Here is a 20,927-nt window from a genome sequence, read left to right on the forward strand (position 1 = left end):
AATTTCTCATACTTAAACTTGGTCACTTGTCATCCCTGAGAGACCTTTCACAGACCACTCAAGGAAGGAAAATGACTCTTGGTTGGCTGAAGCCTCACTGTTGTCATTTCTGGCAAGTCAAACCTTGAGCATCTCAACTTATGGAATGCCTGCTGGAGTGTAGTGGGGAGCACACCGAAGCCCCGCCCCTAGGAAACCTTGCGTCACCACCTCTGGATCCCAGGAATGATATCAACTGTGTTGAACGGTGACTTAGAAGACTTGGACTCTGAATATAAAGTTTGCAGAGTGCCTTATTCATCTTGCCTAAGCTTTATTTGGTATGAATCCGCTGACAGTGATCTATGGTAAAGTCTGTATAAACAAGTCCTAAAAGCTCCTCTGGTAAGTATAAATAAAGTGTATGAGTGTCAAGAAAGCATTGTCATGGTTGAAGTGACAATATATTTTTCTCTTAGTATATAAAGAGATGGCACGTCTCATAGTTTTAGATTTGATGAAATATTACATTTTATCCATTTCTGGCTCAATGCTAATATCTATTTAGAAAGGTTTTGGGGGTGCGTTTATATTGAATTGAAAACTCAAACAGCAGCAAATAAGCAGCGAGCGAGCAAACTTCCTCTTGCCACAGCAAATGCATTCAGTTCTCAAATGTGCTCAGTGCAGCTCTGGCTGAGACGTGGCTTGTTCTTTCTAAGTGTGGTGCCAGCCCATGTTAAGCTTACAGCATGAGCTGTATGGGGAGCGTCTTTGTCTTTCCTGTGGCACAGTTTGAGCCATGATGATGAAGGGTTATCTGTTTCTAGAAAGCTTGGTATTGCCTAGCAGTTTCTTAAATGGAGAATAGACTTTTGACTCAATTTTCTTTATTGCTTGAGGTCTCAGATTTTGAGACTTGTTTTGGTAATTTATATTTTTATAGAAATCCATTATAAAATTATTTTTCCTTAAAGTTTATTTGTGCCACCTCTTTTGCTGTGGGGAATGAGAAAGGGACTATTTTATTTTTATTTTTTATATGTTGAGGATTGAATCCAGGGCCTTGCGTGTGCTTGCATCTACCACTGGGCTACATCCCTAGCTCTAGAGAATACCTTTCTTAAGGTTCTGGTTAATTTTTTCCTTATTACTGACATGGTGAATTTATTTCTAACACATAATTCTGGTGTTCTTACATTTATAAACTTCACTGTCATCATCTTAACTCTTTTAAAATCATAATTGTGTTGGGGACACACATGCCACAGTGAGCACGTGGAGGTCAGAGGGTAACTGTGGAGTTGGTTCTCTCACGCCTCTTTTATACGTTCCCTTAGCCAGCTGAGCCATCTTTCTGCCCTACCCCACTCTTTTCATTATATCCAATTTTGTCTGGTGCCCTTCTTCTTCCTCTGCAGGTTTGAAAATGATACATTCAGACCTTGCGCCCCTGTCCAGATCTCTCTGACTCATTTTTATCTCTTCTATATTAAATATCCAGTGCCAGGGAAGTGGATCAGCTCTGGTCCCCATGTTCTGATTCCTATTTTCTTTTGTTCTCTATTCTTTTTTTTTTTTTCATTTTCTCTTTGATAGACAGTCCCAAAGAGCATAAATGAGACTATTTTCTGAGAGGTCTCTGTGCTTCAGCCTTTCAGGAGGCCCACTGCTTAGTTTATCTAATGGAATTTATTTGTCTCATTTTACTTATAATTACCCTTTCAGCCAGAGGTACCACCTCTCACCTTTCCCCACTCCCATCCGTATAAAGCTCAAGCAACACGTGAGATCTCCGGGGTGCTATGAAAAGGTGAAATCTATGAATCATGGGCATAGAAGTATAACTTTGCACTAAAAGAATAGAAAATTTTCAGTAAGGTCATAGCAGAAAATCGATTTATCACAGCAGAAAATTATGATACATAAATACATGGGGTGCATGATGTGAAACTTACAAAGAATCAATAAAAAGTTAAAAGCAAAACCAAAATCAAACAAATCTGAAAGACAACTGCCATCCAGACTGTCTTACCTAATAAAACTATCATAATTGAAAAAGAAAGAAAAACTTTAAACAAAAAACCAGCTACAAGAATTCATAACTAACTAGGGCAGCTCTACAGAAAATATTTGAAGGAATCATATAGATGAGGCAATAGAAGAGAATACTCCACCCTAGGAAGGTAGTTAAAGAATAGCGAAAAACAGAATACTGGGCTGAGGAGATGATCCAGCAGGTAACAGCACTTGTCCTCACAGAGGACCCAGTTTCAATTCCCAGAACCCACATGGTGCCTCATCATTACCTGTACCTACCTACCTCCAGTTTCAGAGGATCTGATGCCTTCTTCTGACCTCCATGGACATCCATAGACTTTACTGCTTTTGCAGAGGACCTTGATTCAGTTCCCAGCACCCAGTTTTACAAAAGAAACATAGCTAGAAACAAAGACATGGATCAACCCCAGCAGAACCATATGGATGATGTCACCCGTTTTCACCAATAGGCAGGCCACCTTGACAGTGAACAGTGAGGTACTGAGTAAATGACAGATCAAACGGTCCTCATAACCAGTTGCATAGAATACTACCCTAAAAACACAAAGAACAGCCCAGCAGCTCACTCAAGTTTCTCTAAAATAGATCAAGTGATAGGGTCCAAAGCAAGTCTTACCAAATATAGGAAAATTGAAATAATTGTATTCTATTCTGACCGTAAGAAAATAAAAGTAAACATCCACTGAAGAGAAGTTACAGAACGCATACAAGCTCATGGGTATTGGACACACCCCACTGAGTAACATGTCAATGGAGATATAAAAAAAAAAAGTTCCTGGAGTTGAATGAACACACAACATACCAAACCCATCACTATGAAGGCCACTCTAAGAGGGAAGTTCCTAGCTACAAATACATGAAACGCTCAAGGAAGTTTCAAACAACAATGGACCTCAGAGCATTGGCAAAACCAAGAATAATCCAATTCCCAAATCAGTAGAAAAAAATATAGCTTGTGGGGGGCAGGGCATATGCCTAATGTACTAGATACATATACATATGCACACACATTTATATGAAAGTGTCCTGTGATATAGAACTGTATATAATAAACATACACACAATAACAAAAATTTAAAACTTGAATATTTGATAGTTAGATCTGTAATTCTCTGTTCTTCCCAAAAGGTTTTTGGGCATTTAATAATTTATTTATGGCATATGCATGCTTGCTATAGGCTGTGTGTGTGTGTGTCGTATGTTGCTGGAACTCAGACCCAGAGCATGTGTGCAATCTGGGCATGTGCTCTGTGTCTGACAAAATTCCCCAGCAAGACAAAACCCTAACCCCTGTTTTAAATGCACTCTTTAATTTTTTTTAGATGTATTCATTTTTAAATTTCAGGTGTGACTGTTTCACCTGCATGTATCCATGTGCACCATTTGAATGCTTGGTGCCCATGGAGGTCAGAAGAGCGCTGGATTCTCTGAAACTGGAGTTATGGATGGTTGTGAATCACCATGTGGGTGCTGGCAATTGAACTAGGGTCCTCTGCAAGAACAAATGCTCTTAACTGCTGCGCCATCTCTCCAGCCCCCTGCAATGTGTTCTTAATCAGTGTTGAGACTTGTACAGTTATTCACTCCTATGTTCACTGAGACAGGACTTACTGTTGACCTACTGTTGCTTTCTTCCTTCTGGGGGCAATGTGATGCGGCTTCCTCAGCCCTAGAGTGCAGCTGAGGTAGGAGAGCCCCGTGCTTTCCTCAGAATGTCTCTATTGCTCTTTGCTTTTGGGTGCTAATGTGTTGAAGACATGGTCCCATTGTTTTCTGCCACCACATTCTTTGTCCCTTTGATACACATTTCCAAGTTCCCATCTACAGGGACCTGTTTGGAATCACTCGAGCATGGCGTAGCTCTTGCTCTTCTGTTTCTTGTCACAGATGTAGCAGAGCACATCCTCTGCTTTCGGCCCTTGTGTACAGAAAGCAGAAGTGGAGTGGAGGATCATATAGTAGTTTCGCTTTTAATTTTTCTTAGGTGTGGCCTAGCTTCACAGGCCCAGCAGCGATACACAAGGAATCCGAGTTCCTCTCTGTCCTCACAATAGTTACTCCTGGTAATAGCCATCTTAACAGATGGGAAATGGCATCTCATTGTGAGCTGTCTGTCTTCCACAGAATTTTTATGCCTGTAAATTGGGGTGAGGTTGCGGGTAGACCCCGTTAGTAAGACTCGCTGTGTGCTGGAACTGCCAGACCTCTGTATTTTTAATGCAATTTGTCTAACTCATTTTTCTATCTTTTGGACCGTATCCAACTTATAAGTACATAAAAAATTCATGGCAGTTCTCTTAAAAATAAAAAAAGCCTTTACCCTAAGATTGTTTTATAAATCTCCTGGTTTCTGTTAAAGCATCACGGAGCCAAGAATCGTTATCCCCCTGCCTGCCATCTCCCGTTTGTTTCTCACCTCTCCCTCTTCCCTTTACAATCCTTTCTGTAACAATAACTATTTCTCTGCAATCACTTTACTGGTGCCATCACTATGGCTTTATGCTTTGATCCTTTCTTATAGTCATACATAACTATTCCCAACCTCCCCCCCTCCCAGTACCACTGCCATCTCAGGGGCTTGGCTCATGAACGTAATTCAGCTTAATATCTCTAGGTATTAAGGCCTCGTAACAATCCATTCACTCCTCCTTTACAGCTGCCTATATAATTGTCAAAGAGATCTAGGGGAACAAGGATACAGTCATTAAGGGCATCCGGGCGACTCTGTAAATAGCTTTTCTTTCCTTACTCTGTTCTAGACTGGGGGTGCCAATGAGGAAACCAAGTACTCCATGGATTAGATTTAATCTCTGATCATATTTTTTCTTGGCCAGCTGTTTAGACTGTACAGATGGCCCCTGATTTATGCTTCGATTTATGAGACTTCAACTCTAAGGTGGTGGAATTTAGGCATTTAGTAGAAATGGCACTTTGATTTCAGAGGCTTGATCTTTTTTTCAAGGCTGGTGATATACATTACAGCACCTTCTAATGATGCTGAGGAGCTACAGAGGCCAGTCCCCAGGCAGCCACCCAAGCGCGAGGGTCAAAAACAGCTGGTGTATACTGGTTGGTAGGTTAAGGATAGTAAATTCCTTAAAAAATTCAACAACCTATTTTTTTTAATTAAAAATTTTTATTTTATGTTATTTTTATATGTGTGGGTGTTTTGCCTGCATAGATGTCTATGTACCACTGTCTGCCTGGTAGCTTTAGAGGCCAGAAGAGGGAGCTATATCCCTTGGAACCGGAGTAACAGGTGGTGGTGGTGAACTGCCTTGTGAGTACTGTGAGTCAAAGTTGGGTTCTCTGGAAGAACATTCGGTGCTTTTGACTGTTGAGGAATCTTTCCAGCCCCCTAAGTGTATTCTGACGTACAGTATCTCCCATTTATGATGGGTTTATCAGAATATAGCCACAGTGTTTTGAGGAGCTTCAGTCTAGGGGAAGAGCAGAACCTGGACCCTGCTGTGTGATTCCTATATAGGGTTAAATTGTAGATGCCTGATCACTCTGCTTCTTAGCAATTTACAAATTTTTGCTTTTTGTATTAATGTTCTTGTTGCTGTGACATAGTATCTGATAGGAACATCTGAAGGAAGGAACCTTCTGTTTCACAAGGGCACAGTTCATCACAGCACAAAGGTATGGTGGCAAAACTGTGAAGTCACTTGTCATGAGACACCTCCCCCTTTTAATTCAGTCCAGGACTCCAGCCCATGGGCTGATGGTGTCCACATTTAGGGTGAGTCTTGTACTAAGTTAATGCAGTCTAAGACCCTACCCAGCCATGCCCAGAGGCTTGTCTCCTTGGTGGTTTTAGCTCTTGCCATAATATTAGTTATTAGAAGGAGACCTTTGCAGAAGGATATTATATGTAAGGACACAGAGAGAGTAAAAGCCAGAGCCATCCCCAGAGCCTGGATGGTCAGAGTACTTTCCCCATGGGCTTAGCTAGCCATCTTCCATGCTCAGCAGAGTCCCTGACAGTACAGAGCAGAAATGACAGTCACAATGAGAAATGATGACAGTTTCCTCTTGTCTGGAACCTTGTCAACATTTTCTAAGTGCTTGGTTCAGGAATCAGATGGCATCACCTCTATCTGCCCACTGCCCAGGCCAGCATAAAAGCCGAGTGTCTCGTTGGACACATAGTCTGTACCTTTGAATCTGGCTCTTGTCCATGCCTTGGAGGTAGATTTAGTTACAGAGGTTGAGAAAAATTTCTGAGCCATATGCACACCTGGCAGGTGTTATATAAAACCCTTGTAGTGAGTAACAGAAGGCTTTGAAAGCAGAGAGCCTAAAAGGATCTTTCCTGTGGCCTTTTTCTTCAGTAGCTCTGGGGCTGTTACAGGGCAGTTTGATTACAAGGTAGTGTCTGTGGGCTGCAGTGTATTGCAACGGGCAGCATCATTCACTGAGTTTGACTGTTCTGACTTTCTAGGATGCTCCTGTTCCTGGAATGTAGGCATTGAAGGCTGGGACCACCGTTCATTCCTTATAAAAGCAAAATAGTCCCTGACCCCGGTATTTCAGATGTCTTGTGGAAGATGCCTTTCACTGCTCAGAGTTCTTCCTGCTGGTGTATCACTGCTTAGCTTGATTCTTTGCTTCCACTACACTTCAGTCTCCAAAGCTCTTCTCTTCTAGGCTACATCCCAGTCCAGATGGGAAAAAGTGATAGGCTAGCCTGTGAAGGGGAGACTGCTGGAAATCCCTCTGCTCTGGAGCTGACGCTGTGGAAATGGATGGTGTCAGCAGCAGAGAACACTCACAGTGGGATGTGGGGTCTAACTTCGTCCCTCCCCTGTAGTCACTGTCCCAGGGCCCTTACTCAGTTTCTGTATCCCTTTTCTGTAAAAGAGAGATGATATACCTATCTTAGGGATTGCTATGAGAAATAGCACATGGAAATTGCTTCTCACTGTGTTCAGCCCATTCTTTGAGCTTAACAACTAGTTACTTTTTATTGTCTATTGTGTGCACAAGAGAAGGATCGCATGTACACTTTTTAATATGAATGGGGTAAAATCAATGAGTGACAGTTGTCCTTAAGATCTGGGCTCCAGTGGCGGAGAGGGTTGGAGTGGTGGTGGTGGCGAGGTGGAGAGATGTTGTTAATTCTGCTTTGGCATCGGCTGTGTTGATGATAGGGGGAGGCAGGTAGGAGAGAGTGGCTAGTGTCAGCTGGCCTTCTGGTTCCCTCTTCAGTGGCGTTCGCTCAGTCTCTACCTTAGGAGTAGTATTGTAGCTTGTGTTAGTGGGGCTAAAATTGCTGAATGGCCACAAGACCCACAAAACCATTTTCTCCATAAGGGCATCACCTAAGCACCTCTGTCAGTCCGTCTAGTTTAAACTTTCCGGAGATGTGCCTAACCTTACACATACATGTGGGCAAGCTAAGGAAATGCCAAACTCTCCTATCTCCCGATGCTCAAGTTCTGACATTGACATTTAATTTCATACCATTAAGTGTTATCTACTTTCTGAGTTTTTGTTTCAAATATAGATGTGTGGGGAAAGTTTATTGTCATATGAAGGGCCTTCTTGGTCTTTGTTTGGCATCTGGAAACTTGGGTTTGGGAAGTGATCCTACTATTCTGATAAGAACATCTCACAGTGTCTACGCTGTTAATATGCTTGGTCCTGTTTTGAGAGTCTGGAGTTCGAGTACATCTTGGGTATGGGGTGGGCCTAACATTACACATACATATGGGTAAGCTAAGGAAATGTGGTTCTAGAGTAACTATGAATCAACCATGATCCTGGGTACCAATTCTCTAGTGATGCCCTGCTGTTAATACTTCACATGACACAGTTATTGCTGGAGATCCTCCTTTGTATCATTTCTTTATAACAAGCTGTAGCCATACAGGTACTCTGTGCTAGCCCCAAACCTTCCTAGTGAATCTTTCAATCTCAATGTGGTCTATGGGAATCTTGCTATCACAAGAGAAGAAAATTACAAATAACACCTGAGCTAAGACCTTTAATAGAATATTAGAAAGCCAAATCTCGACATAAATTAATTTATACAGCATGACCCAGTGGGATTTACCCAAGAGTCAACTAATGTAAAATACCATGTTAATAGAATGAATGACAAAACCCACAAAACCGTTCCAATATACATGTACAAGCCTCCATAAAGATCACGATAAAATCTCAAACTGTTACCTGAGCAACGGCATCTACAAAAACCAACCCGAAGAAGGACTGTACACAGGGGTGAAAGCCTCAGAGCTCCCCACCAGAGATCAGGAACACAGCACAGAAAATGCTCAAGTTCACTGTTCAACACAGCCCAGAAGGTCTCAGCCAGTACTGTTAGAGAAATAAGAGAAAGAAGCAGGCTTCATGCTTAAACCTTTCTGGTTCCAAAATCCATGACCCCCTCATCCCTTTGGTAAGAGTGTTGGACAACTCCCTCTCCAAACTTTGTGAGAGGGCACAGGCAGGGTGGCTTTTCTAGACAACATTATCTAGCCTCCAGAACATTCTGAGGATTATGTAAGTACCAGTATGTCAGAGAGGAGGACATTTGCTGAGTTTAGGTGAGAATGAGTTTGTGGGCCTTCTCTCTTAGGGCCCTAACAGAAAGTGGCAGCTTGGGACACAGTGCTAGAGGAGGTGTAGATGGGGCTTGGCAGTGTGCTCTGCCTGGTTTGTGGCTACCCACCAGAGCACGGAGGTAGAAGCAGGTATCTGCTATGATGGTTCCTTATTCCTTTTCCTTTCAATAGCTTTTTTTGAGATAGGTTATGACTATAGAGCCCAGGCTGGCCTCAAGTTCTTCCCCAGAGCTCAGGTTACACCTGTATGTGTGCCTTCATGTTGGCTTTGTGGTGTGGTTCTCTTAAGAAAAGAGCAAGAGGGAAGAGAAAGTGTTTGCCGTCTTCAATTCTACCACAGTCCCTGGGCCTCGTGAATCCTGGGAGTGAATTGTCCTGTAGCCTCCTACTGAAGTGAAGAAATGATTGTGGCTTTTAAGCCTCTAATGAGTCTCAATCATTCTCCTTTCCCCAAACAGTGAGATTTGTTTCCAAATAGGACTGGCTGTGAAACCCAGCAGGGAGAGGCATGCTGACAGTACCACTGCAAGAGGTATAAAGAGCCCAGCCCCCATAGCTCCTGAAACAAAAGTTAATTATGTAGAAAGACATACAGGGAGAGGACAGATCACATCTAAAACATGGTGTGCACTTCTCCTGCGAGAATAGCATTTAGGTGTCTCTACAATGGAGATGTATGACTTTTGTGACTTTCTAAATTATATTCCTCAAAGGATGTAATTTTCAACAAGGCTTAATGTCTGTATAACACTTTGAGTTTAAAAAATCAAGCAAAACTAGAGATGGTGAGATGGTTCAGTGAGCAAAGGTGTTTGCCACCAAGCGTGATCTGAGTTTGATGCCTGGGACCCACATGGAAGGAGGAGAGAACTCGCTCCTCCAAGTTGTCCTTGACCCCTGTGCGTGAGCCATGGCACACCCCACAACATTCAAATTGAGCACATTTGTCTGAGTAGGTTTCTTTTTTGTGAACACGATGTAAAGTTTCACAGGGTGCGTTGTTTAGCGTTAGTGAGGAGAGAGGAGTGTTAACACAGCTGAACCCAGGACCACAGCCACTCTGGCTGCAAGGAAGCAGTTGCTTGTTTTCCATATCCTTGTTTGAAGTATCTTTGGTAAGCCATTTTGATTTTCTCTCTTGTGTTCAAGTTTCTCATTCCCAGCCAGATTCTAGTATGAGTGGCTTCTATCTTATGTCCCATTAATGTTTCCCCATATGTATCCTTCCTCAAGACTACCGATCGGTTAAAGTATTGTCTAATACCAACGACCTGAGGCCAGCAACTGAGATCAGGAATAATATCAACGTTAAAGTGATGCAGAAGTCCAGAAGCACAGAGAACAGGACTTGGGAATTCTCATATTACCTAGAGCCAGGGCTCCTAACTGTTCTGATCATGTACTTTTCTGGGGCTGGGGAGGTTGTTCTGAGTCAGGGTTTCACTACATAGCCCCTAGCTGTCCTAGAGCTCTCAAGTTTTCTGCATCAGTCTTCCTGGAGCTGGGATTCCAGGTGTGCTCACCACACCCAGTCAAGCATATGAATTTCATCCTCAAGGTTGCCTCACGATCCACAATGCCCTCTGAAGCTTCAGCTACTGTCACTGAGTTCTAGGCAGGAGGCGGGAGATGCAGAGAAAGGACCCACTTCAGAGGCCTCACGGTCTCACCACTTCCCCTTAGGGAATTGTCCCACAAGTCCGGCCGAGTGATTTCCTAACATTTCTTTAGGCAGAATCTTTAGCCCTGTGGGTACACTTAATTGCAACAGAGGCTTTAAAATGTAGTCTTTAGTTAGGTGCACAGGCAATAAACAGGGTTCTTGTGCTGCAGAACAGGTTCACTGGGTAGGTCTCAGCCATGCATTCCCTGCTGAGCTGATGGAAGGGTTGGGTGAAGGTAGCACATGGGGGAAAAAAACCCCAGCAAGCTCATGCTTGGAGCAGGAGCCAGTGGCTGCTCCCACACCTTCTCCCCTGCTGTAGTGCTTTAGCCAGGAGTTATGGGGCTGAATAGAGGATGTAGCTGACAGAGACACTAACTAACCAAGAGATCCTTTCAAGGTCAATGTTTCTTGTTTAAGTACTTAGCTCAGTGCCCGACACTAAATAGAGGCCTGTAAGTGGCATTTGGATGCATAAAGTAGCACAGCTTTGCAGTTAGGCAGACCTTGTGTTTGAATCCCCACATTCCAAGCCCCAGAAGCTTGGCACTGCAGTGTTCGTCATCAAACTCACCTAGCTGGCCGTGTGGTTATTGACCTCTTCAGTTGCAGCATCTTCATCTGTAGGCTGGGGGCAACAGCCACTCCATGGAGTTGTCAACCTCCCAAGCATGGAAGGAAGAGCGCCACCATGGACTATGGGGAGAAAATAGTATGACCCAAAATTTGTTCCCCACACTTTGACCTCCCTCTCAGCCCAGTCTTATTTGAGTTGCCTTTGACCAGGTTCTGGTCCTGCACGTCCTACCCGGCTATAAGTATAAACTGAAATCTGCCTGCCTGGTTCCCCAACTGCTCTGCCTTGATGTTCTCATCTGTACTGTGTGTGAGCACCCATCCCACAGGGCTTCCCCTGGCACAGTGTTAACTGCTGTTACCATTTGGCATCTTCGTTGTCTCTGCCTGGCTTGTCCCCTTCCCTATGGGAACTCACATTCTCTTGTCCCATAATAAAGATGTGCCTTCCCTCCATCCTGTAGCTCTCCCCTACCAGTCCGCTCTTGGGATACCACTGTGAGTGACAGTTTGCTATGTCCATGTCCCCATTAGACCCATGGGCAGCAACCGAACATGGGCATGGGAGTGGGGTTGCTGTAGGGCATCAGAGGAAGGCTCTAGAAGGGAAGATCTGCAACCCCATCCCTGCCCATCTTGGTGGTCCCCAAAGCCCTGCATTGTTCGGTCTCCCCAGCCTCATCTCTTATCCTCCCCAACCCCTGCTCATTCTTCAGCCCCAGTGACCTCCTCGCTACTCCGTCTGCCAAGCTTGTTTCTGCCTTGAGCATTTTGCCCCAGCTTTTCTCTCCTACAGCATTCCTCTGGCAAACTCTTGCACTGTTACACTTTTAAAATGAAATAAAAGCCTTGCTGGATATGTTCTCTATCTCCTGCTTTCTGTTCCTTAAGACCCTCACTACCTGACATTCAGGAGAATCCTGGATTTGTGTACTCCTCACCTCCTCCTAAATAAGTCTAGAATATGCTTTCTTGAATCCAGAGCAGTCCCTGCACGGAATAGAGACTCTGGGCTCTCATGGACAGACAGAATGGCTACCTGCTATTGCTCTAGGAATGCATTCTCCAGCCATGCTTTCCTTTCACAGGATGAGCCAAGGCCTCCAAAAGGTGGGATAGGTAGAGGAGGGGTGGGATGTGGAGAGGATCTGGTGACCACTGGTTAACTTCAATAGCAAGGCCTGAGATGCAAGTGGGATGTCTCTTACCTTCTCTTCTCCTGGCTCCGTATTTCAGGCTCTAGAAATTCTAAATAAGATACTTGGTTTTCAGGCCAGCTTTTATATACATTGTTTTCTCTGACATTCACTTCATGTTTGTAGCTAAGGAGGGCCTTGAACTCCCTCTCCTCCAGCCTCTGGCTTCCAGGATTATGGGCCTGCACCAGCACACCTGGCACAATTCTCATAATTTGCTCAGGGAGGCAGCCCTTATTCTAATGACAGTTTTGTAGCAGTGTCGACTACAGATAAAAGCAATTTTGATGCAAGACTGTGTGATCCTGAGATCCTCTTCTTGGAGATCAGACCAGCCCTTTGTGGGAGAATTTGGTAGGTATGCAACCCCTGACGGTTCAACTGCATGGACTTTATGATCCATTCAAGCCTGTAGTTTATGGTTCTTCTGTCATTATCTTCCTCATGAGGACACTAAGGCTTAGCGACATTATATGTCTTGCTCAATACAGAGATCTGGGGGAGGGGAGGCTCATCTGATTTGTACAGCATGCCCTTCCTCCTCTTACGTGATGGCACAGAGCCAAGAATCTCAGATATGTAACTTATGCTTAGAAGTGGCCATGGCTGACCCAGGTGCTGTATGCTAGGTCCGTGATAAAGGAGCAGGGCTAGAGGGGACACACGGTTCACCCCTGTTCTTTGCTCAGGCATCAGCTCCTGGTCCAGAACCTGCTTAGGGCCAGCACTACCTACCCCTCCCCATTGTCTATATTTTTGCTGCAGGCTATTAAGGGCCCCAATCTGCACCATCTCTCATTAATTAAAAATGCCACAAACCATCTGTTTGCGGAAGCCTCTGAGAGGGGCCTGCCTGTTCCAGGCTGCATTCTTTCATATTTCCTAAATTTAACTGAAAGCTTCTTTTTTAAAAAAGAATAACATCTAGGCACCTAAGCTCTCCTTGTAGCTTCTGACAATGATGGTGAAGGTGGTGGGGTGAATCTGGTTCTCCGTATTTGCTCTGGAGTCAAGGATGGTGACATTGACAGGATTTTTAGCAGGTTTGATTTAGCCAGGCTGCTCAGGCTGTGGTGGAACTGAGACGTGGAAATAGGTAGTCAGATGATGAGGGCAGCCACATGAATGGCTTAGCTTAGGTGCTGGAAAGCCCAGGAGGCCTCATCTAACTCTGCCCTTTCCTATGTGGGACCAACAACACCTGTCTTATGCCCCTGGGATACTGGAGTCAGCATTGGTCCTTGATTGGTCCTAAATGGGTGGCCCGTGTTGGGGAGTCAGGGTCTGGGCTCTCCACTGAGGACCCTTGAGGGAGCAGGGCAGACCTCTGACCTTTATCCTGGCTCTGAATTGCTTTCTCACTCTGGGTTATTTTCTATTATCCTAACCCATGTCTGATTTCATGGAAGCAGGCAGAGGAAAGGTAGTAGCGACCCCCCCAATCTGTAGATAATGGTCCCCAGCTTGATAGTCACGGTTTTGTGAGCTATCCTTCAGCAATGTGGAACAGGATCCTCATTGGTGGTTCCCCTGTTTTTGTGGAGAAGGCAACTGATGACTAGAAATAGAAACATATTCAGAGTCAGGCAGCAATTGGATCTGGTGCCTGCGGGAACACCGGGGCCTCTGGCATCAAGGCCAGGCCTCTTTCCTCCATATTACAACATGCGTCTGATCCTCCCCATCTTCTAGAGTCGGTAATAAGCCTGTGGTGCCAAGTTGGCCCAGCCACAGGGTACTGCTGGCCTTTGACTTTATCAGCCAAAAGTAGCTGGTTTGTATCTATCGCCAACGCCTACTGTAGAGCAGCGTAAGAGGTTTGATCTCAGTTCTGTACTGGAGGGACAGATGGAAGAGGGGGAGGAAGAAGGAAGGAGGCCAGTCAGTCCTGAGAGAAGGAGCCCTTCTGCAAGCCTGTAAGCCTCAGAGGGTAGAGCTATGCCAGCCAGAAGAGACTCCAGTGCGTAGAGACTCAGCCAAGGCTCTCAGCCGACAAAGTTAGCAAGAAAGTACCTAGCAAGAGGGTGACAGGTCCAAGGTCACAGGCCACATCAGGAGAGCCAGGCCTGGAACCCTCGTCTTCTGATTCTTGCTCTTTGCTTTTGCCCCAACAGAGATCAAGGTCAGGAGGATCTGAGCCACTTAGAATGGGCTCCACGTCAAGTCACGCCAGCCTCTCACCACATAATCTCCCCAAATCAATTTGCAAAACTTCCATTAATACCGTCAGGAAATCTGCAAGCTGTTTCAAGCCTGGGCACTGTAATAACTACAGGTGTAACGACTACCTGGGGGAGACAGATATTAACGGGGTAATTAAAGATGAGCGTGGCCTTGGGCAGTTCAGCAAAATTTACCTTTCTCAGCAGCTGGTTTTAGAAGAACCTTGAATCACAGAAGAGTCTCGCTCGCTAAGCGCCGGGCTGGGTGCCTGCCATGCCGTCTCTTTTATTAATGCTCTGCTCTCAGGAGACCGTCTTGTGGGGCAGAGCACACAGGATTGCTTGCCTAGCTATGGTCAGTCTGGCCCAAAGGAATGGTACCAAGCAGGGCTTCCTGAGCTGTAAGGGGCAGCATGCCACTTGGACACCCATCACTGCAGATTCTGATACAAAAAGGCCGAGTGGCTGAGACTTCGCATTGCTAATGGGTTCCTGCCCAGGTGATGCTCAGGCTTCCAGGTGGTGAACCACACTGAGAGTGATGCCATGGGAGGAAGTCAGAGATGAGGACAGGAGCCTCATCATTAGCATCCAATGGCTTGGATGCTAATGGTTGGGCTGCACTTTGTTTCCTTTGAGGGAAGGAGCAGGCAGGTTCCACCAGCTAGCCGTTGGTAACAGGGCTTTAAGCTGGCCACTGTGATAGATGTCTTCTTACAAGAGCAAGACAGATACTCTGAAATTTGGACTGTTTAGGTGGGAATTCCAGTTCCAGGCTCCAGACAGTGAATAAGGATAGTACACAAACAAAGTTCATTTGAAGCATTAGTTCTGAATATGTGAGATGTATTGTTTTCAGTCCTAAACACACACACACACACACACACACACGCATACACGCACACACTCCAAATCCAAAGCTTTTGAAAAAAGAATATTTAATTTATCAAGTCATGTATTTTATAAAAATCCTACTCTTTAGTTTTAGCACTGTAACTTTTTATTATTTTGCTTGCAATTCTGCCAAACATTAGCTATCTCTTTAAGGGACTTTTGGATGCTGTTCATTCCATGCACAAAATTAGCCAAATGTCTTCAAATATTTAAAAGAGCACTTGACAAATTTAACATGTTTAAACTCCATATTCACTCTTTGAGTGATAAACCTTCCCAAATGATTAAGTAAACCTTATAATTCTAAGAGAACCTTACGTGTGTACAAAGGTAAATGACTTTTCCCATAGAAAAATCTAAGTTAGTTACTCAGTTACATCTTAGATTGGATTTATGGGGCTGGAGAGAGCAGACCTGTCCCTCAAATAAGTCAAATTCTTAGATACCCCAAATACTTGAGTATCAAATACACCCAGATTCTTCAACATCTAAAAATAGTCATTCCATAGGCTTGTGTATTTCAGCCATTTCTATATTGAAGACTGAAAAAAAATCCTTACCTACTAAGAAGATAATTGTAACTTCCAAGTAGTTTGGGGGTCACCTTCACAGAAGGCTAAAGCTGTTGATCTTCTGTAAGAGCTATTAGGGCCAGACTGGGTTCCTATCAGCAGCATTGATGGAACCCACTGAGCTTGGTTGGCTCTCTTGATATTTTGTAGGGGACTTCACAAACTAAAGAAGGCAGCAGCAGCCCGTGCCCCAGGATGTGAGGCTCGTCATCACTGGCTCCTCAGTTTACACAGTTCTCTGGAAGCCTAGCTTATAGCACATGGCCAGGCTTGCCATGTCTTGCCTTCCCAAAAGGAGGTAGAGGGGAGTCCATGGTTCTGTTTCTTCCTGCTGTTTCTCAGTCATACTTTCCAAGACATAAAAACAGCATCCTTTGGATTCTGGCAACCTCTTACAATTTGGTTTAACTTTGTAGTCAAATGGTCACTGGCAGGTTTTCATAAATAAAAACTTGCAGTGATCACTGTTGCTCCTAACCCTGATATTCTTAGAGTGGTCAAGGGACTCTCCATCTAAGAGGATACCACGTGACAGCTCTTGGGCTCCTTGGGCCCTGCAGACCTCTGGTTGTTCCTTCTTGATATTGATGTTGTAGAGTAGTAGTTCTTAACCTTTCTAATGCTACAACCATTTAATATAGTTCCTCATGTTGTGGTGACCACCCAACCATAATTTCATTGCTACTTCATACTGTAATTTTGATTCTGTTATGGATCATAATGTAAATACCTGATCTGCAGGATATCTGACATGTGATCCCCAAGTGGGTTGCAGTCCACAAGTTGAAAACAGCTGCTATGGAGGATGGAGAATCAGCTCAGGTTAAGATCTGAGATCTGTCAAGTGGTGTCACCTCTCTGGGAGTCCATTTCCTGATTTGTTAAACTGGAGATTGTGGCAGTGTAAATGTTTCCTAGGATAGGGTTTCAGGAAAAGTCTATGAGATAAATATTGAAGCTTAGTAGCCAGCAGAATTCATGTTCCTATTTCTTCAATCAAATTTCAAAATGGCAGCTGATTACAGAACCCTCTCTCCCAAAGCAACTCCATAACTGCAGGGCAAATGTGTCGGGAAAATTTAAAAAGGCCGCCAAAGCAGCGCAAGCCCACGGCGGGGCTTCCGCCACTTTGGCGGGTCCCACATCAGGGAGGGAGATCTTATGGTTCCAGCGGCCTGAGGGCCTTGGCGGCGGCAGGCCCCAGTAACACGAGGAAGTCCTTGGTTCCAAAAAGATTTATTGTCATGACGGATAATAGATGGATCTAGGCGTACCCCCCCAAAACTCAGGATGGTCCAGAGTTATATAGGGAGGGAGGAAGGGGGAGGATTAGGGGAGGATCTGGGGGAGGAATGTTTAATTTGCTCTGCCCTCTGGCCTTCATTAGTATGTAAATCCCTAGGGCCTGAGGCCTATAGCCTGGCCTATGTGACTCTATGGAAATGTGACTGTTTTCAGGATCCTAGATGATGGGAGGGACCGAACTCCTGCCAGTTCTCACGCAGAATTCCACGGAGAATCTCGGGGTTCTAAGTACCTGCTCAACCATGACCCAGGATACCCTTATGCAGTCCCACACAAATGCAAAGCCAAGTCAATAGAACAGAGGTCTTTTTGAAGACATCTTTGTATCTTGAGATAAGAGTTTTACTGTGTAGCTCTGGCTGGCCTGGAACTTGCAATATAGACCAGAGTGGCCTTGAACTCACAGAGATATCCCTGCCTCTGTCTCCCGAGTGCTAAGACTAAAGGTGTGCACCAACTTGACACCCCACTTCTTCAAAATCTTGCTGAATGGAAGGGAAGATATAAAAAGGAAGACGTGACTGCTCTTAGGGATGCTGGAGGAGAAGGTTTATTGTAGGTAAGAGGGAGAGCATAGCCAGAGGCAGGGACATCTGGGAGAGTCCAGAGTGGACATGACTCCGAGCCATGTGAGGAGAGGCGGGGAAAGGAACTGTCCTCTGTCCTTGCTTCTCTGCCAACCAAGGTGGGTAGCTTGGGCCATGAGAGTGGCCAAGAGACTGGCATGGCCAAAATGGCTGAATTATATAGGGGCTAGAGAAGTTGAGATGGGGTTGGGGAAAGGCCACCCCAGTACCTCAGTCAGAGTTCAGGGTGGAGACAGCCAGGAGGAGCCTGTTATAGGTAAGAGACTGAGGGATGCTGGGAGAACCTGGCAGCCAGCATCTGCTTTGATATGTTAATTGACACATCAGTTAGCCATTTGATCTGGTTTTGAGACCTAACACTTCACTGTGGCTGGCTGACTGAGAGAGGTGATCAGCCTGAGAGCAAGGGTTTTCTCTGTTCAGACCTAGTCACCTGTGTAGAGAGGAGAGGTTCACAGGGAGTCACCTGTCCACCTGTCCTTGATCTCAGTTTGGATCCACCTCCCTCTCAGTGCTTTCCCTGAAGCATCCTTCTCCTGAGGGACACACAGACATCTCTAGGAGTGGAGAGAAAACACAGGTTTTAATCATTAGATATGAATCAGATATGGAGTTTAATCATCAGATTTGAACTCCAGCTCTGGCATTCACAGGCCTCAGAGACCCAGGCTGGTGTCTCTTCCCAGGACCTTTGCTTCCTCACTCTCAGCATAGTGACAATCCTGAGATGGTGTGTGACAAATCCATGCTGACTGCTGAGCCCCCACCCCCACACTCTCATTGTAAAGATCACTGGAGTATAAAATATCATAATTACTATGACATGTTTCTGCCCCCATCATCTGGCTAGGAATTAAGTTGGAGGGGCAGTACAAATGTCCCCTACACATTTGACAGCCCTCTCATCTCCTTGCTACCCTGGAGCCTAGCACAGCCTCTATCAGAGTAGTGTAATGATGAAATCTAGGTGTGTAGGTCAGTAAACTCCCACATTATGGCCTGGGCCTACATGTCTTTTTCCCCAGTACATAACACAATGATCTTACTACAGATACAGGGCAGGCAAGCTGTGCCCTGTCTGCCCAAGCCCTACATGAGAAGCTAAATCACCTTCAAGTCCTCCCACTGCCCTCCACTACCCCTGGCTGGGCCTTGGGCTCCCAGCCTGCTTGTGCTGGGAACCCTAAGCAGAGATTCTGCTCCTCGCCTGAAGCATTGAATGCAGGAATGAGAAATGTGTTTTCTTATTGTTTTAGGAAACCACTTGGGGAGGGGGAAGCGGGAGGGAGGAAGAAATTGAATCAGAGGCAACAATTTATCTTATGCTAAAGGGGGACTGCAAAGATTCCCAGAAGCCAGTGCTAACTGAGCCCTCATCCATTTGGAAGGCAATTAGCAGGTATCGCTGGAGCCCATATGCACTGCCCCTGTGAAGGAGGAAGGAGAGTCAATGGCCTTGACTGGCATTCTGGTTCTGCAAGGATCTTTCTCAGCATCGTGAAGGCATGTAGGGGCCTTGGTTACTCCCTCTTGCCTTCCTTCCTTCCTTCCTTCCTTCCTTCCTTCCTTCCTTCCTTCCTTCCTCCCTCCCTCCCTCCCTCCCTCCCTTCCTTTCTTCCTTCCTGTTATGAAATATAACACGGTGGGGGGCAGTGCCTGGTGGGACCCATGCCAAGGTGCCCCCTGAGATGTCACACCATGCAACAGATATGGTATGAAGGGGGGTTATTTGGGGGAAGGGAGGGGAGTGAGGGCCTGGAGAAGGGGTAGAGACAGACAGAGCAGAGCCATGAGGACAGAGAAGGCTGAGAACACATGAGAACAGGGAAAGAGAAAGACAACCAACTGGGGTGGTGAACAGGTGATGATGTAAGGTGTTGCTAGGACCCTGGGAGGATCTTAGTTGAATCGCCAGTAAGCCAACATTTACTTACTTTCCTTCCTGCCTTCCTCCTTCCCTCCCTCCCTCCCTCCCTCCCTCCCTCCCTCCCTCCCTCCCTCCCTCCTTCCCTTCTTTCTTTCCTCTCTCCCCTCCTCTCTCTCTCTCTTCTTTCTTTCCTTTTTTTTTAGATCTGCCTGCCTCTGCCTTGTGAGTGCTGGGGTTAAAGGCAGGCACCACCACCACCACCACCAGGCTCACCCTTGCTTCTTGGTCTTTCTATATCCTACTTGCCACCACCACCTGTGAGCATGTTTCTGAGGCTCTTCAGTTCTTGAAGATGTGGGTCAGAAAGGATGCGACAGCTGCAGTTCTGTTATTACTGGGTGGGCCAGCTTAGGTTGCTTGCCTTGTCTGAAAAAAAAAGAGAAAAAGACAAACTCTTCACTTGGGCTGACTTTGTTCCATAACCTGCTAGGCTTAAGATCACAGTCTCAGGGCCGGAGAGATGGCTCGGTACAGTGCCTGCCATGCAAGTGAGAGAACCTGACTTTGATCCCCAACACCCATAAAGAGTGGATGTGGTGAGGCATGTTTCCTGACCCAGTTCTAGGGAAGTGGAGACAGAAGGCTCCCTGGAGTTCACTGGCCAACCAACCTAGTCTAACCTACAACTCCCAGGTTCCAATGAGAGACCCTGTCTTTAAAAAAGGTGGAAGATAGTTCCTGAGGAACCATACCCAAGGTCGTTTCCTGGGCTAAACACACACACACACACACACACACACACACACACACACACACACACAGTTTGACCTTAGAGAGGTCCTTTGGGGTGGGGATCTTTCTGACAAATAGCTCTAAGAAGGAGGTACACACACTCTAGAGGTGACCCTCCGGGGTATACAAAGAAATGCCACTGCCAGGTGGGCAATATGCCCAGGTGATGCCAGAGAGGCTCAGGTCCAATGTGGGCCTTGACTCTGAGCTGCTGTGAGAATCGCCCATGCTGGAGTGTCAGTTCCACTTCTGTGAAATGGGCAAAACCGTGGCAGCCACGTGACAGAGCTGCTGGATGGAAAAAATGAACTAGTGGGTGCTTAGCAAGGCCCAGCATTTAGAAAACAAACCACAGCGTGTCACGTAGTTTAATGTCAAACCCAGTAGTTTAATAACAAACCCTTCTGAGAGTGTTAGAAACAGTTAAGCAGGCATGGTATCACTGGGGAGGAGCTGCTAAGACAGGCATATGATGGCTAGTCTTCTTTGCCAAAGTGACACATTCCCCAGGGGGTGGGCTCTAGTCAGGCTGTGCCAGGAATTGCTCCTCAGAGGATCATTTTGGCCTTTTCCGTTACTGACCAAACATCTGCACACATCACACTCCGCTCCAGTAGGCTTGCGCTTCCTCAGTCACCTTGGCCATCTGGCCTTGCTGTAGAGAGACTCCTCGTTCTCAAAGGGGTCAGTCTTCCCTC

This window comes from Grammomys surdaster, unplaced genomic scaffold (genome assembly GCF_004785775.1).
Source record: "Grammomys surdaster isolate TR1022 unplaced genomic scaffold, NIH_TR_1.0 126278, whole genome shotgun sequence".
Lineage (NCBI taxonomy): Eukaryota > Metazoa > Chordata > Mammalia > Rodentia > Muridae > Grammomys > Grammomys surdaster.